Raw genomic sequence first — 17,531 nt, forward strand, 5'->3', positions numbered from 1 at the left:
TAGTAAAATGAACAAATTTAAAACACAAGGGGAATTACTGCATATTCATGAAAAAGATACACAATGATTTGCTTCCCTTGTTTTGTTTTTCAAAATATGTATTTATTTAAACCAGTGAAATTTCATCCAATTGGGCAAAGTTCATTTGTTCATAGTTTAAAGGAGAATATTCAAAATAGAAAATAGAAAGTGCTTACATATAACTTTAATTAAACATATACCATAAACACCAGCAGGCAGTGACAGGCCTTTACATATTCACATATATTATAAACAATGTCTCCCTCAATCCCCAACAGACCTCTTGTTTTTTTATCTGCGAGCTTTTACCAAAGACTGATGGTATTCTACACATATCTTATAGTCCTGTATCTGAAAGTCCTATTATCTATGATGTTAACATTGGATGACAACAACTAATGTAGTATTATAACCAATATCTGTATCATTTGCTGAGGTCCGAATATGTATACATATACTAAGAATATACTGCAAATAAAGCTTTGGTAATATATTATTTTCATATATATTTCAATTAATAAAAACACCAACAGGCTTGTTGGCATGTTGAAGCATCATTTAGGTCAATAAATTTTGCCTAATTTATTCTTGTTGTACGCATGAAATGCTTTAAAATGGTATAAGCATTATATGGGATGTGTATATAAACTTTTTTTTTATTACTTTAATGGTAAACATCAATTTTAGTAAACTGGTACTTCAAAATATCCCAAGTAAAATTTGTACTAAGGGAGATAATAAAGGGATATAATAATGCAAGGATATTGTGAGTCAAACACTGAGTTTCTGCCCTTGGACCCTACAATAAGGTTAACATATAAATTCAAGAAAAAAAATCTTACTTCAATGTCAATCAAACTCTTACTGAGAGGTTAAAGTGGTCAAGTGAGGACCGTCCTTTGGCCTCGAAGGCTAGTACAGGATTCTTACCAGGAAATGGACTCGGGAGTTGTTAATATCAGCTTATATCTTGTCTTCACAATCAAGTTAAATTAAATTAGTACACTCGTAACTAGCTTCAACTTAAGCTTTCTAGATGATGGTTAAAAGGGAAATGTACATTTTCAATTTTATGGCATGTCATTGATTCCAAGCTATAAAGGTAGGGCGTACAAAAGAGTAAATCTTAACATAATAACATACTGTATCAGACTTTGTTCCTAATGAATTCAACAAAAATTCACTCTGATTCTTTAACCAGAATCATAATCCAGAATCATAATGATGAAATTAAACATGTTATGATTATCAGCACTCTAGTGGTCAATCACTCTCCCACTTTACTGCTGATAACAGTTATAAGCAGTCAAGTCTAAAAGTCAAAGACTACTAGAGTTTGACCCAGATTAAGTCTTTGAGCCTGGTGGAAGTCAAAAGACCACATAGCCAAACAGATTAAAATTGTGAACAATACTGACTTTTTGTTTGGAAAAACCTCTTAACCACACCAAACAATTTTTGAAAATTTCTGAATTTCTGAAAGTTACTTAATATTTTATCTTGTGAAATTCCACCTAGTATTGTCTGAGGGACTCCTACATAAAATATATATATAGTGCTGACTATGAGGTTTATATAACAGTATTGATATATCAAAATAAAAGGCATGGTTGGGCTGTAGGCTGCTAGGCCTTCAGACTTTTATAACTTTTATAAGTCAATCGGAATCTACCAAAGGCAGATCATCATCATCACCATAACATTTTTAACATTTGACAACTTAATGCATGAACAGGCATATCAACCCCAGTGCTGTAAGAACTATGGTAGACAACAACCAAATTTGCTCCAATAATACAGAGTTGCATTCTTTTAAAAGAAGCCTGTGATGAGAATTCACAATATAGTGTGCTGTTAATATAGTGGAAATAAGCTGCCTTATTGTAAAATTACACAATTAAAATCATAGGAAAAGTAAACATTGTAATAACGATGTGTAACAAAATGCAATATACCAAAGCAATCCAAAGGACTGCTATTTCACCCGCCATTGTTTTTCAGAACATTTTGTTTTCTAAATACTTACATAATGAAATTGATGAGATCCAGGAGAAATTTTATTGTTGTCACAAATTGTTTGTCCAATAAGTAGGTCACTCAATGAGATCCATTTGTGTACTCTGACCTTTAAATGTCTTGTGTGACCTTGACCTTTATGGTATGGTCCCCTGTCAAGGTCATTGCACATCGTCTCAATGAGGACAACATTTGTACCAAGTTATATTGTAATCCATCAATGTATATGTGAGTTATAGCCCAGACACAAAATTTTACTGACAGACAAACTAACAGGCAGACAAAGTGCATTCCAATAATCCCAGCCCTACTCTATGTAGGGGAATTAAAAAGCAGAATATGCAAACAGTTTCAAAATGGACGCAAACTAAAGAAAATAAATACATGTTTATTATATATATATATATATCTGTATTTCATTTTGGCCGTGACTGTGGATCTAGATACTATCGGTTTAAAATAGAATTTGAGACATCTTATTCAGACAAGTTTATTCTCCACTTACATTTCGTCAGTATAGTCATGTAAAACTGAATGGAATAGAAAGTGTGTGAATATTTCTCAGTTTGTCTCAGGTTTACAGCTCAGAGTCTTGAGCATGTTGCATATGCATATTTATAAACCACTTATATGAATCTGCAGGGTTCGAATTTAACTTTTTTTGATACTCGCAAATTTTTGCGAGTGCTCAAATTTTCAACTCGCAAAACCTGACACTCACTCGCATTTTTAAGGCAAACCTTTATGTTTACTAGGAAAAAGTATATATTTAATGGAAAACAATGACTTAAGGTATAGTTTAATTAATTAATAAACGATATCATCATATATGTAACACTGACAGTACGAACTGCGGAAGTCTGATCAGGCCAGTATTGGTCTGTGCAAAACGTTCCTTTCGTCATCTGTGTTGAGGGTCAATTTAATGTTCCACTCCCTCTTCCACATAGTAACAAACAGTTTTAACGGACGAATTATTTTATTACCTTTTAGCTTGTCATCATTATACAGACTGTGTCTCGATACGATTATCGCTAAATACCGCCACCAAAAATGGAAACGAAAGACCAGTCTACAAAAATACATAGTAACGAGTACCTGTCACATAGTAACGAGTACCTGTCTGTGCGCATAACATTAATCTACGTCATCAATTTCTGCGTGATTATCAGAAAACGAAAGTAGGCATTTATAAAATTTATTTTATATCTATTGTGCAGGAATTGATCATCGATTATGATCATATCTATTTCGAGGATTGCATATTTTCTGCAAATTTTGAACTCACAAATTTTTGCGAGTGTCTTTAAATTCAACTCGCATTTTTCAATTTTGGCTCGCATTTTGCGAGTGTGCGAGTGCTAAATTCGAACCCTGATCTGTTTATTTTGTTCACGAGTGATATAGGTTGAGGGCAATATTAAGATACATCAATACATACAGGGAATAAATAATATGTGGGTGAATCAATCCAGAGGAATTTTGCCTGAAGATCTTGTCATTGTAGAAAGAGACCTAAAACATAATCTTTATTAACATGTCCAAAGCATTTAGCTGGCATACCCTGGTAGTAAATTAAATACAACTCAGTCATGTTTTAAGTGCAGAGTACCAGGGTCATTTTACTAAAAAATGTTTAAATGCTTTATCCGTGGCAGTGCATTGTTTATGAAACAAAGGTTCCGGATTAAGTTTCATGTGCAATTGCGTAATACTCCATACTTTTGTAATAATTTGGACATTTCACACATTAAATGACTATTTCAAGTAACTGAGACTCCATGGTTTTGGATTGAGTATCGGCATAAAAGTCTAAAGGTATTTGCAAAGGAATTCATGAGCATGCATATTACTATCTTTAGATGTTAATGATAATTTTGTTTTATAATTACATGACAAAATTCATAAAAAGTAGGAGGCCAAAAGCCTTTCAACGCTTTAAGCGCTTTGATTATTAGCCATCATCATGAAGAAAATATTCTTATGCAAAATATAACAGAGCTTCAGATAAGGTGCATAACTGGGTAAAATTGCATTCAAATGTATGAAAAAAAATGGATTTTAACTCTGCGTATCAAAATGCATTGCATTTAGTCAAAACGTCCTCTTATCGATTGGCATGTGTTTCTGTCAGTTAGGCTGTAAAAAAAAAAAAAATGTTGAACTTAGCAAATTTTAGGCAGCAATTACTTCCCTTTACTTGACTTGATTCAGTTTTTATGCGGAGGCCACTGTGAAGAAGATCCCACCCTGTTTAACTCCTAACTCAGAAATGATACCAAACAAGTCTCGTTTTGATACTTATTGTCGAAATAGTTTTAATTGTTAATAATCTTAGTATTTGAATTAATACTCTTTGGAAAAAAAAATAAAAGAAGATAAATAACCTTTGACCCACAACCTAATCTGAAGCACAACCAAGTAAATTATAGGGTCATTATAGACCTGGGATAGAATTGTTCAAATTTGGAAAGATGTATTTTATAGAAATGTTTCACAATGTATAAACAAAATAAAAAAATAAACATGATTGTTTTACATGCACTTAGATATATGACAAAATAAATGGAGAGTATTATGCAACAGCCAACCAATATTCCGAGGAAGAAAATCTGTCTCTCCAGGGTCTTAACAAGCTTTTATATCCACATAAATAATGCCATTACTGGCTTCTTCGTATTTCTTCCTACAGCAATCACTCCCGTAATGCCCTAAATAATGCCATCCTGATGGGTTAAGGTAATTCTATCTCAAATTAATCCTGTGTATCTGTGGGGAATATATGCTTACAAATATCTACATTGTTTTCCTCTCCCCATTTTGGGAAACAAGTGTTTTTTGTTTTGTTTTAAAGTAACACTATAATTCAAAATCAATACATACACATATATTACAAACATCAATTTTGACTGATAAACCTTTAACTACTTCCTAAATAATACATTTATGGACAATTTTAGTTACTGATAACAAGATTGTAACTGTGTATTTAATAGCAGAAAACAGAAAAATATTAAATGATTGGTGAATGCTAAAAGATTTACTGAGATCTACTATAGTCTCATTAGGTAGAAATACCATGTTTTATGCAAATTTCTTTCAAATTAAACTCGGTTTTCTTCATAAGAATCATTGTTTTCGTCATTTATTCATCCATTTTGGAAAATTAAAACAAAATTATAAATTGTGGTAAATCTTATTTGGGAGTAAGAGTGCATCTTTAAATGTTGTTTTGACAATAAGAAAATATATGAAAGTGGAGGGTGTATCATACCCCCCCCCCCCCCCCACCAATCATCACCCTTGCGAAAATCTGCATACCAAATAATGCCAAATTTTGAGTGTCAGCGTGTCCCGTATGTACTTTCTGCGTCACATGTACTACTCAGACTGTCAGTTATGACGTATACTGTAGTCCTATTATTTGGCGCATTCCTTTTTGAGAACCCTTTGCTTTAAGTGAGAACCATTCCCCCCAACAAACTTTTAAAATCAATGATCAGTTATGCATAGTGTCAAAAATATGAAATACTGACTATGTTTGTCACAATTACCTATTATCTAGACCATTAGATGGATTCAAAAGTTCGAGAATGACCAATCGGCAATCATTACCTGCTGCTAGATTGCTGCATATACCCCTCCTTGGTGGTCAATCAATAAAAGAGCTGCCTTAGGACATTGTGCTCAACTATACACCGCTTTGTCTTAGAAATGGATGCATTAATGATGTAATAAAAAATTAGTTATCTGTCAAAAACATTTTATCAGTGTGAGGTGTTATGTCACTTACATATAAAGGCTGAGCATCAAGATATTTGTTAGGCAGTGCATGTGACCATTACGCTGTATTGTATGAGGTACATAACTAAATAGTATGCATTGATTGGTAAGTCAAGCAAGGCCATAATTTGTATTTAGGATGATATGAAAATATATAAAGTAATTGTGCAATGTCAATAAGATGATTTTCAACATTACTTCTGATCAAATTCTTATGTGTAGTTATTGAATTTATGTTGTCAATTGTACTTCTTCATTGAGATAAATTAATTTTGACAAATGGTATTCGAAGTAAAAATCACCACATGCCCTAAATGTTAAAATAAAGTAAGTTGGTGAAGGGCCATTATTTGTAGTAAGTGTCGTACACAGTGGTCTAACTTATCTGTGTGATGGCCCTGAACAGCTGTGTGAAGTATGAGGTCCATTAAATAAACGGTATTGGAGGTCTGAGCTTAAACCCCAAGTTTCCCTAAAATTTTAACAAACTTTCTTAGTCTTTCATGGGCCATAATTTGCTTTTAGGATAATAAGCAGTTATGTAACCTAATTGTTTGATGGCCATGAATAATTGACTTAAATATGACGTCATTTGAATAAAGAGTATGGGAGTTCTGAGTGAAAATCTCAAATAGAACTTTAACCAGATATACATGTGCCCTTAAACTTCAACCTAAGTTCCCAAGTAAATCAGGGGCCATAATTTGTATTTAAAATGTGATGGAGTGATATGCCCTAATTCTGTGATGGGCCTGAACAACTGTGTGAAGTATGAAGTGAATTGAATGAATGGTATTGGAGTTATAATTGAAAATGCAAACTTGCCCCAAAACTTGAACCGGACACTATGTGCCCTAAAACTTTCTGAAAGAAAGAGGAATGTTTATTTGCCTTAATGGTTAGAAAATAATTACATTTTGTGTATCCATAAATTAAACTTTAATTCACATATGGCAGTATATTCTCATATGATTTTATAAACTAGCACAAGGTTGTATAAATTATTTCTAATAATATTATGACTTGCGACAGGCCAAAATAAACAGTATTTAAACAAATAGACAGAACACACATGGATAATACAATGATGTAACCATCGCTTGGGAAGGTCAATGAAACATAAGTGTTGAGGGGTTTGACTTTGTTAGCACACATTTGTCAATTATTGCAAACTTAATCAAAGTACTGTAGGTACTGCTGCGGATTGTTGGCACCATTATAAGTGCCTCTAATAGGCTCTATGCTATTGAAATGTTCCATTATTTATGCTGATGTGTGATCAATGAGCGAAAATGTCCAAAACATATTGGCATGATTGGTATGAAATGTTCGCAACATCTCTGGGTAATAAAGTTACATGGTACAAAGCCTTCCACATTCTTTTTGTTCTGAAGAGTGACAAACCATTCAATCAAACATCGGTTAATGACACACATTTGGCTTGTAGCAAATCATTTACATATGTTTGATTGAATGGTTCATAATGTGTGTATAAAGCAGTACTAATCACCTTCCATCAGTACTTTCAGTACCTTGATTATTGTTATGGTTCATTCTTTAAGCCTTAGTGGCTACTGAGTGAAAATAATGTTGCAGACAATTTCTTCATCATCTTTATACAAGCTTCATGTTTACTCGAGTACAGAAAAAACATAAGAAATGAAAATGGACTGCTCAGGAGAAAAATATATCATCAAAAACAATCTTTGGGATGGCAGTAACAAAAAAGGGTCAGGCAGGATAGTGCAATCCAAAAACTGTTTTCTTCAGTCTGAGGCAGATAAACAGACGGACGGACCGATATATGGATGGATAAACAGACGGACAGACCGATATATGGATGGATAAACAGACGGACGGACCGATATATGGATGGAAAAACAGTCCATTTATTATAGGCCCAATATTTTCATTCGGGAGACATACAAATGCTTTTAGAGTCATATTGCATAAAAGCTTCTGTCTCAGTTTGGACATAAATAATCCATCCAGACATTACACGCTTTTTTAGAAACCTAGTCTATTGAAAACTGACATAAAATTGGTTTTTATGGTCAATAAAGCCAAAATATTTTTGCTCAAATAAACAGTCAATTTGTGGCATGAAATTATTTCACAAGTTGGTTTGCCATGGTTACATAAACATGGCCAAGAAAACGACAGTTTCTATTAACTGTTCTTGTCATAGGTAGCTGTAAATGACAGCTTGCAGTGTTCTTGAAATGTTCACTGTACAACTATGATTATGAAGCCAAATTCTCATTAAACCTTAGATATGAGTCTAGTAACAGACCCTACATGAAGAAACAGCTAGAAAAATTGTTCTAATGTCTCATCCCCACATAACACTGTCAAAGCATTCCCATAATACCATTGCAGTGTATCTTATCAAACAACATTAAGGCTTAGAGAAATAAGGTCCAAAAAAATTGCCACAGAATTTGTTGCTGGTTGCTACATAACAGATGGTAATTTGTTAAATGATAACACCAGACTCCCAAAATAGAAGTGGTTATTTTCTTACATGTGTCTCAGACAGAATTTGCTGTTTATTCTTTTGGTGGAAACATCAGAAATCAATTTTATCTCGGAACAAAGAACATTGCAGAAACGTTGTATTATATCAGAATGAGACCACTGCTAGAATCAATGCCCACTGTCAAAAGTTGACGCTTTGGTAATGACCATATGGCTAGCTGATCAGACTATAGGATTAATTACGGTAAATCTAATTTCGCTAAAACAAATGAATGTTTCATGACCTTCCTAGGAAAAGACGAAGGTTCATTAACAATGCCAAGAATGTCCCTTTGGACCAAGAAGTGTAGCTGTTCATACTAACTAGCTCGGAAGTCATACAATTATTTACTGCCCAAAGGAAATGTTCTAGAAAATTACTTTACCAGTCTGGATTTTTTCAAAACAACATGGCAAAAAGGTTTTTAATTCAGTCAAGATCTTTTCTTTTTTTTAATATCAAAGAACTGTCTCAGATCTCTCAGTCATAGAAAATTGATGAGGATGTAGCTTAAGAGTCAAGGATATGTGTGCCTGAAAGATAAAAAAAACTTTAAAAAATTGACAGGGAGTGCCACAAAATTTTAATGGATAGTCCTACTTGCAAATTCAATAACCATGGCCAGTAACAATTGTCTAATAGTGAAGCATCTGTTTCTTCTACCACCAATACATATTAGGTGTGAAAGTGATTATACTGCAAGTAATTAATACACTTGTGACTAGACAGGGATGCTTTATTCACAGCCATTTTTTCTCACGATTTGGATTAGAGCTTTGTTCTCATCATTTGAAATAGGGCTAAACTGTGGCCCCAAGTTGGCAAGAAAAAAATCCCACACTGTTTACCTAAATAAAACAGTTTTGTTAAAGCTTAGACTTCCATTCGATACAGAATAAATTCATTCGACATTGCCTGCAATGCAAAAAGCTTGGAAATGTTAGTTCAATAACACATGTCTTGTGCAAACACATAAATTCAATAAAATCTTCATATTTAAACTTCAATAAAACCGTGTATAGTGAGTGTGTCATAACATACCTTGCCCGACTCCTGTACATGTTTGATGTGTGTGACGTCTAAGCCAACAGAGTTCTCCTGGGTCTGGATTTCTTTTTTCACCATTCTACATGGATCTTTTTCAAGAGACTCAATTATATTGTGGAAGTACAAGTCTGCCACAATACACATGAATCTCATGTCTTTTTTTCATATTCCCTCTTCATGTTCAATTAATTCCCTTGTTCATTTGTGTTTAAATGTGTGCTTTTCAAGGTTGGATATAAAGTAAAGGAAGACTTCAAAACAATTCAAATATCGTTCCTCGCTCTGCTTGTCTTCCATATTTTCTTTCTGTATTTTTCTTTTCATGTTTCTGTCTTTTTCAAATGAAGAATCAACATTTAAATACATGGCTCAGTTATTACATTAAAAAATAAATGTGAACTTCAAAACAATTTGATTTATTGGTCCCTTTGCTGGCTTTTTGTCTCTTTTTGTAATTGTGCAATGCAACTTTTTTCCTTTTCCATATTGAAGTCATAAATATTTGATCATTTTTTCTCTTATCCCAAAGTCGGCACCAACATCCGTCAGAGAAAATTTCAGCGAATCACTGGCAAAGAAGCAAGCAAAAAGTTATTTTAAAACAGAATAGAAACAAAAACAATACACTGTAATATGTGAGCATTATATTGCACTGATTATGATCAATATTTACTGGCACTAAACATAAACAACTTAGGAAAGTTAACTAGCTCAGAGTTTCATCTATACACTCCCAAGAAATACACTTCAGTTTCATAATCAATCTCACATCTTTGCACACAAATCATTCTAACTATCTCCAGTGTTTGTTTTAAACAGTGGGAGCTTTGTTTTCACCACTGACTGTGATGTTTGATGAACTTATCATTCCTATTCATTTCACATCATGAATATAAAGCCTTGCATCCAAAGGTTTCAGTTATACATGAAAGACTTCAGTATTGAGGGTACATTTTCACACGGACACACATTTAATCAAGTTTCTGTGATGAACTAAAGATTTTTTTCTTTACATGTTCTATGGTTGGTAAAAGTTTTGACGAAAGGTTAGAGTTCATATCTGACGATTCTCCAGTGTAAGCTACGCATATTATTTGGAAGAAGAAGGTGAAATGTTAGCATAAAACAAAACTTGTTCACTACAGAAACATGTACATTGTACATGTATACAACACAATGACTTGCTTCAGCAGTAGGATAAGGGATGGAGGCTTCTACCAGTTCTAACACTAAGAGCTAAAGTCCTCTCCTAACATTCTCAACTCCTTATTTGAATCTTTTTGTAACGTTTCAGTTTTAGCATTATTTTCACTTGTTATTTCACACTTATTGTGTGCTTTGGAAGAACTTACTGATGTATCAATAACATCACAACTAATATCACAAATTTTCTCACCCCCCGACTCTTTGACATTCACTGTCAATATTTCTTCATTTTCTCCAATATGTTCACCCTTTAATCCTAGACTTTCAAAGACATCATTAAAGTCAACAACACTTTCACCATTATTTTCATCACTCATTTTCTCTTTAGTACCATTAACATGATTTGTAACAGTTGCAGAATGTTTATTTTCTTTGTTTCCACCCATTTCATATCCATTACGTTTCGGCACATCGTCAAATTGAGCCCAAGTCTCATTTCCAAATATTTCTTCGTACTGCACATTTCTCTGCAACTTTGGACTATATATGTATTTTGGTTGGTTGAGTGGGCTCCTTGGTGATAAAATAGGAGAAAACTTAGGGGAAAGCGCCGGTGGCAAAAGTATTCTCTTCGGAGAGTTACCTCTTGTTCCTCCATTTTCAACAAGGACAGCTGATTTAGTATGAGTGAACAACTTATCTTCATAATTGAAGAAATCATGGCTTTCTGATGTTCTTGACTTTCTTGGACTCCTAATTTTGGATACATCTTCTACTGGAAGTTTAATTTTGAGTTTTTCTAAATTCCCAACAGGTGTTGGAGATTTTTCTGGAGAACTAATGCTTACATACTCATCAAGGCCAAAAATGTTTATTGGAGTTGTACTTCTTGGCCGTTCAATAGGTTTTGTGGTAACCTGTAATCGCTGAAGCCTTTTCTCGTACGCCTTCTTTTTCGATTTCTGTTTGGCCTCTTCCTCACTCAGAGGTGGGGGGACAGTAGCTCTACGGGGTTGTGGAGAAGCACAGGGGGTAGAGTCAGAATCCACCGAATCAGTGCCCAGACTGTGTCTTTCTATAATATAGTGCAAGCCAGGTTTCATGTTAACTTTATTTCCTCCCTTGGATATAAACCCAGAACTGAAGCCATCGTCTGAGTCTGAACTTTCACTGTCTGTGTCATACATAGTTTTATGGGGTTGTTTAAACTTAAATCCTGGCAATGGGGAGCAAGTATCAGGTTTTTCCTGATCAGAAACATCAGAGTTATCAATTTTCTCATATTTGACATTTGTGGCCTTCTCCTTGTACTTTCTGCCTTTTAATTTCAGCTTGTTTTGAATGTCTTCTGCACTAGCATTATTCTCACTACTGTTAGGTTCGTGCATCTCAGAACTTGTTCCTACTCCCTGATTGTCTGTTTCACTGATGGTATTGGAGGAATCAGTATCCAGGGTATTGGCAATCTTAGCTTTTTCTTTGGTAGGAGATGTATAAGGATCATCCTTTATACTGGAATCAATGCTGGATCTCACCAAACTAATTTCATTTGCCATTGTTTCAACCTCACTATTATCTTTGGCTCCTTTTTCAGATTTATCAGGCATATGGATTGATTTGCTGGACTTGATAGAGTGGAGACTTAATTCATCGTCCCCAAGGTCAACTGTGTCAAATGTAGCCAAAGGAGCCTTTATCTCATAGATTGTTTCTGTAGAGTTCAGTGCATTTGATGTCATCTCTGTGAAATACGAATGGTTCATTGTCTGAAAAAAGAAAGGTTTATTGTAATTGAAAATAAACATAAAGCTTTTAAATCATGTATTCTCTCCCCCGTCCCCCTCTAATCAACACATACATTAATATGTACATGTAATTAAAGTCATATAATACAATTTAACTAAACTAAATACTGCTTTAAGAAGTATGTACTGGGATTTTTTGTTGCTTATTCATCTATCGATACATGAACTAATCCCGTCCAGTACTAAGTCAGAGAGAAGAGAATTTGACCAGACTCATTATATTGTGAGCTTGGCCAACTCTTGCCTCTGAAGTATTTATGAGTAATCATATATCTTTTTACCTGCTTTTTTAAAAAAACTTATCAAGCCCCTGTTTAAAATGAATGAAGTGTTTGTGATGAATCTTCTTTTTTGTTAAAAAAAGAAATTATAACTTCTTAATAATAAATGTAATATTGTTATATAATTTTACTGTAATGTTTCAGCAATAACAAAAAGACAAGGTACAGTATGGTTAAAAACTTGAAAGGTTGCATTAATCCTACCAAACAATATCTTAATTATAATAAACAAAAACAAAAGAAATAAATAGAGTTTAAGTTTATTGATAAAAATAAAATTATCTGATATGACTCAAGAAACCCTCAAGGAGTGTCCATGATCTACTCTTCGAGATCCTGGATCCTGGTATTTTATACTTTGACAATCTACTATACTGCAGCTATGCAAGTTAAAGGAGGTTTACAACTCTTTTAAAGGGACTTGTTGGTGTTTTGGCACTGAAATGAGTTTTCCTAAGAATTAATCTTCTAAAAGCACTTATAAATATAATGATTTAACTCGTTGAAATTGAAATTGCAGAAAAAATACAGTTTAAGCATAATAAAACTCTTTGTCGTGGGGAATGTACCAATGCTGGTACAGTCAAGAAAATATTAGAAAAACTGCTAACATATCTCTTGCCCACAGGGACTAGTACAGTAAAATTGACTAGTAAGACCCCCTTTCTTCGCCCACACCAAGCCAAGGGATAAAGTCCATGATCGCAGGTTTCCACCAAGAGTAAAACTGTTTCCCCCGCTGAAAACGACCGCATTGCTCCTTTACCACTCAGTTTAACATGAACAGAAACGTCAGAAATCATCAGATTTTATGACCCCAACGTCTGAGGAGATATGAGGAGAAAATTATTATTTCTTGTTCAGAAGTCATTCATTTTTATCCTTATGTACTTTGAAAGTCACATAAAGTTCTCATAAGCAATTTATTTGTATGTGTGTAAACGAAAAATGACAAATGAAAATTGTCTTGACTTGTTAATAATAAACATTGAATCATTGATATAATTATTGCCTCTGTTTTATTTGTGAGTGAACCACTCCATGGAACGCCATGTTCATAATACTTCAGTTGACTGATCACTAGTGATGTTCCGATGATCGATTATAATCGAAAATCGATTGGTTGGGCCTGAAATTGGCGACAATCGATATTATTTCGTTATAATATTGTCTAATTAAAGTAATAACTAACGCTACAGATTTCATTAAGTCTATAAGTATTAAAAACAATAACTTCCAGTAAATGAAGCGTGGATGCTGTGGACCATGAAATATACCGATCGAAGAAGTCTATTCACTTTGACAGTTGGGCGGAAATATATTCAAAGGTTGATGGGGTTTACATAAGTGCGCGAAAGCGCCAGATTTAGCCAATGATTGAGCTAGGTGATTACGTCATTTATATTCAACTTTGCATTATGCACGCCTCGGAGCATCCCAGAAAGATTCAAGATAAAACTCGGCCTTTTCTATATTTGTTCTTTTTTTGAAAACTTGCTAGAGCGTGACTCTGTACTGTCTTTTTTATACTGTTATTTTAATCATGCACTTATAGGCTGTTTACACTGGACTACGAAGTGGAGTTAAGTTCATGTTTATTCTACTTTCTTTTTAACATTTTGTGGTCTAGAATAAGCCAATTGCAGAATTTTGCGAGCTTGAATAATAGTCACTAAAAATTTGCAAATGTCGCTCGCATTTTGTGAGTATACCAGTCTAAATTCGAACCCTGGTGATACAATAAAACAAATTGAAGGTCATACATGTATGTGTTTAGCCACATTTATACAGACTTCTAGATTATTAAAGTTATGACTACAATGATATCCTTCATTGAAACGGCCCCCAGTATCTTAGTTTTTCACACTCCTTATGATATGACACACTTTTTTGTAATTTAAAAATGCATTTTACAAACTATGAAATAGTCTCTTTAAAACAATAAAAATAAATATTAACAATAAATAGTCTAAATGTGTACATATTTTTTCATTACATTCTTTTATACACACAATTATTGAAAACACCTACCCATCAAATGCATGGCTTGTGTTAACTTAGTGTTAAAGCCATTCAACTCATATCCTTGAATAATTAATATTCCGGAATCAACAAGTTTTACTATTATAACTGACTAATTGATTGTCAACAGGTCAGCAGGTAACAGCAATGGAATCGTATTCAAAACACAACAGTATGCAAATGTGTGCAAATTACTGACCTCCCATATAAGTAGGAAACAACTCACATCATGTGACAACCATAGCAAGAATCAGTAAATTGTATTGATCCAAATTGGAGTTTTCTGCAGCTTCCTTACCACCATGTTTACGGAAATGACGTAGGGGGTTTCCTTTACCTCGTTTTGAGATTTGACACCGCGCGAAATTCAAATGAAAATTTGATAAATAAATAATCAATTTCATTTTTTAATTTTTCTTACAGAATATTACTTTTTCATTATTTTATGAGAATTGATTTAAAATATACTCGTTGTGTGTTTTTTTATTTGAACATGCTCAAAGTTATTGGCAATCGAAGTAGGTGTTCAGATTGGCTTATTTATTAGTTGATGTAGAGCTATAACAGGTTTATGCCTACGTCTGAAATTAAAAACAAAGGGGGGTTGTAGTCATTCATACGTGTAAAAGACGTTGTATAAACTTTTTTAATGTCACAAACCTCTAAAAAGCGAAAAACATCAGACCATACCAGGGTGAGGAATCACGTGACTTCAACGGGGTTCTCACATGTGTCACGGTTCAAACCGATGTAAACAAGCAAGAGAGTGACAGTTATTTCTAAGGCCAAATAAAAAAATAGGTGTGTTTCAGGTAACGCTGCCAAAAAAAAATAGGGTAGGTAGGTCGGAATAATTTTTTTAATTTTTTTTTTTTGATATATTAATTTCAGTAACTGTTGACTCAGAAAGTAACAAATCAAAAGTCATCAATTTTCAGCTTAATCAGTAGTTTTTAAACATGTTCCATGCTTCAAAGGAAATATTCTTTATTAGTCTGGTTAAATACTTTGACAATGATGGTTGGATTTTAACTAAGTTATGGTACACCACTCTGCTATTATTTAATACTTTCCAGGAGCGGTTTTACTTTTCTTTATGCACACTTTTGCTTTCAATCACCCTCTGTAGAATGCTAACCTCCCTGTGACATAATTACATGAAGAGTGGGACAATAAATTTACCATATAAGCCATCAGCCAAGGAAACCTCAATGCTGCCAAGAAGGCCTGGGGGTTCAGGTTTGAAGAACAAGTAACATGCAGGTTTTATTGCCAAAATTGCACACTTAAGTCTGACATATCAATCCGAAAGTCAGTATCTGACACATTTGTATCTGACAAGAAAATATAGTTCAAGAATTGAAATATTCCTGCCACACAAGCACAAACTACCCGTAATTCACCTTAGAGTTCGGACAATCTAAAAATTCAGACATCCTTTATTATTTTCAAAAATAATTTATTTTAGGTACCTAATTTTCGGACACCCAAACGACATCGATTGTAACTTTTACAGTTACTAAGTCTCACAGACAAAAATTATTGATCTTTATCGTTACAATGCCTGGCTAGATTACCTAACCGTATACATCACTGTGATAAGTTAGTTAGTTACTACCCATCCTAAACGATTTATTGCCTGTTGAAAAGGATGTGTGATATATTTAATGGAGGATTAGAGAAACAACAAGGGCAATCAAGAGATTAAGAAACCACAGACATGACATGTTTGTAAAACGATCCGCCAATAAACTTTGAAACTTGTACCACACTTTTAATATAGACTTTATGAAGCAATAATCGTACAGTAATACTCATTGTAACATCAATAGAACAATAAAAATCAACACATTCAATGCTACAGGTAACTATTTAATGTGATAAATTAAAGTTAGAAATGCAATACTAAGTTACAATCGAAAACACCACTCAGAAACATTAATCCTGCATAGCAATATCGATGCTCTCCATGAGATCCTCGTGGGTATAACTGAGAGTTATGTGACGTCACACAATGTGACTGTTTGATCTGAAGCCGATAAAAGATGTTTATTCATTTCAATGCATGTATAAAACGGTGTTGAATGGGATTTTAATTAACTTGATAAAGGAGTTACACTTATAGGCGTAATAACCATTGATAAATATGGATAAATTAATAAGTGGTAAAATGCAGACATGAAGAAAAAAGGCAGGTTTACCATACATGTAGATAAAATGTAAAAATGGTTATTTTCTATGAATTCGGAGAGCGAAAAATTAATTATTTTAAGGTGTCTGAACTCTAAGGTGAAGTACCGTAAATACATTCAGAAATCCAACTCTAATATTGTCAACTTTACGTACATACATTTTGTAACAAATGCTTTTCGTACCCAAATCACATTTTTTCAAGGAAAAATAGGTTAGGGTCGGCGGGAAAAATAGGGTCGGTCGGGTAACCTGAAACAGACCTATTTTTTTATTTGGCCTAAATAACCTTTTTGAGAGAAAAGATGGGAAAATATTTCTTAGCCTATAAAAGACTATGCTATTTTCTGCTTCTACAAGTGTGAAATATTTTGGATTTACTTGTATTTTAACGATGGAATCCTTGGCCAAAATTTCGAATCGACGGGAATTTGTAGAACGATGCTACGCTGTTTGCGCCGTGATTCTTTGTTTTGTACATATTTCTCAGTCATTTGTAATACTTAAGATATCAGACATGCGTTTAAAAGTAAGTTTTGCTCATTACTCTCATAAAACGAATTGTTCGTTAAATTTTATTTTAGTTTTTTCAATAAATAACGAATTTTCATGAAGTGCTGTTGTAAACGTGATAGTGATATGTGCTGTCGTTAACGTAAACTTCTTCTCATCTCAATAAAGCTGACTATGTTAAGTCGGTAT

The 17,531-nt window shown here is 33.6% G+C and overlaps 1 protein-coding gene across 2 annotated transcripts in view; it reads right to left on the reverse strand.

The window, feature by feature from the left end:
- The window catches only part of LOC128208075 (protein stoned-B-like), a 33,844-nt gene extending 23,235 nt beyond the window's left edge, over nucleotides 1-10,609 (reverse strand). For both annotated transcript variants that reach the window (XM_052911402.1, XM_052911401.1), the window contains exon 1: nucleotides 9,380-10,609. The gene's annotated coding sequence lies outside the window, so the exon portion shown is untranslated. The remainder of the gene's footprint in view (nucleotides 1-9,379) is intronic.
- Nucleotides 10,610-17,531: the final 6,922 nt, after the last annotated feature.

This window comes from Mya arenaria, chromosome 11 (assembly GCF_026914265.1).
Source record: "Mya arenaria isolate MELC-2E11 chromosome 11, ASM2691426v1".
In the NCBI taxonomy this organism is placed as follows: Eukaryota; Metazoa; Mollusca; class Bivalvia; order Myida; family Myidae; genus Mya; species Mya arenaria.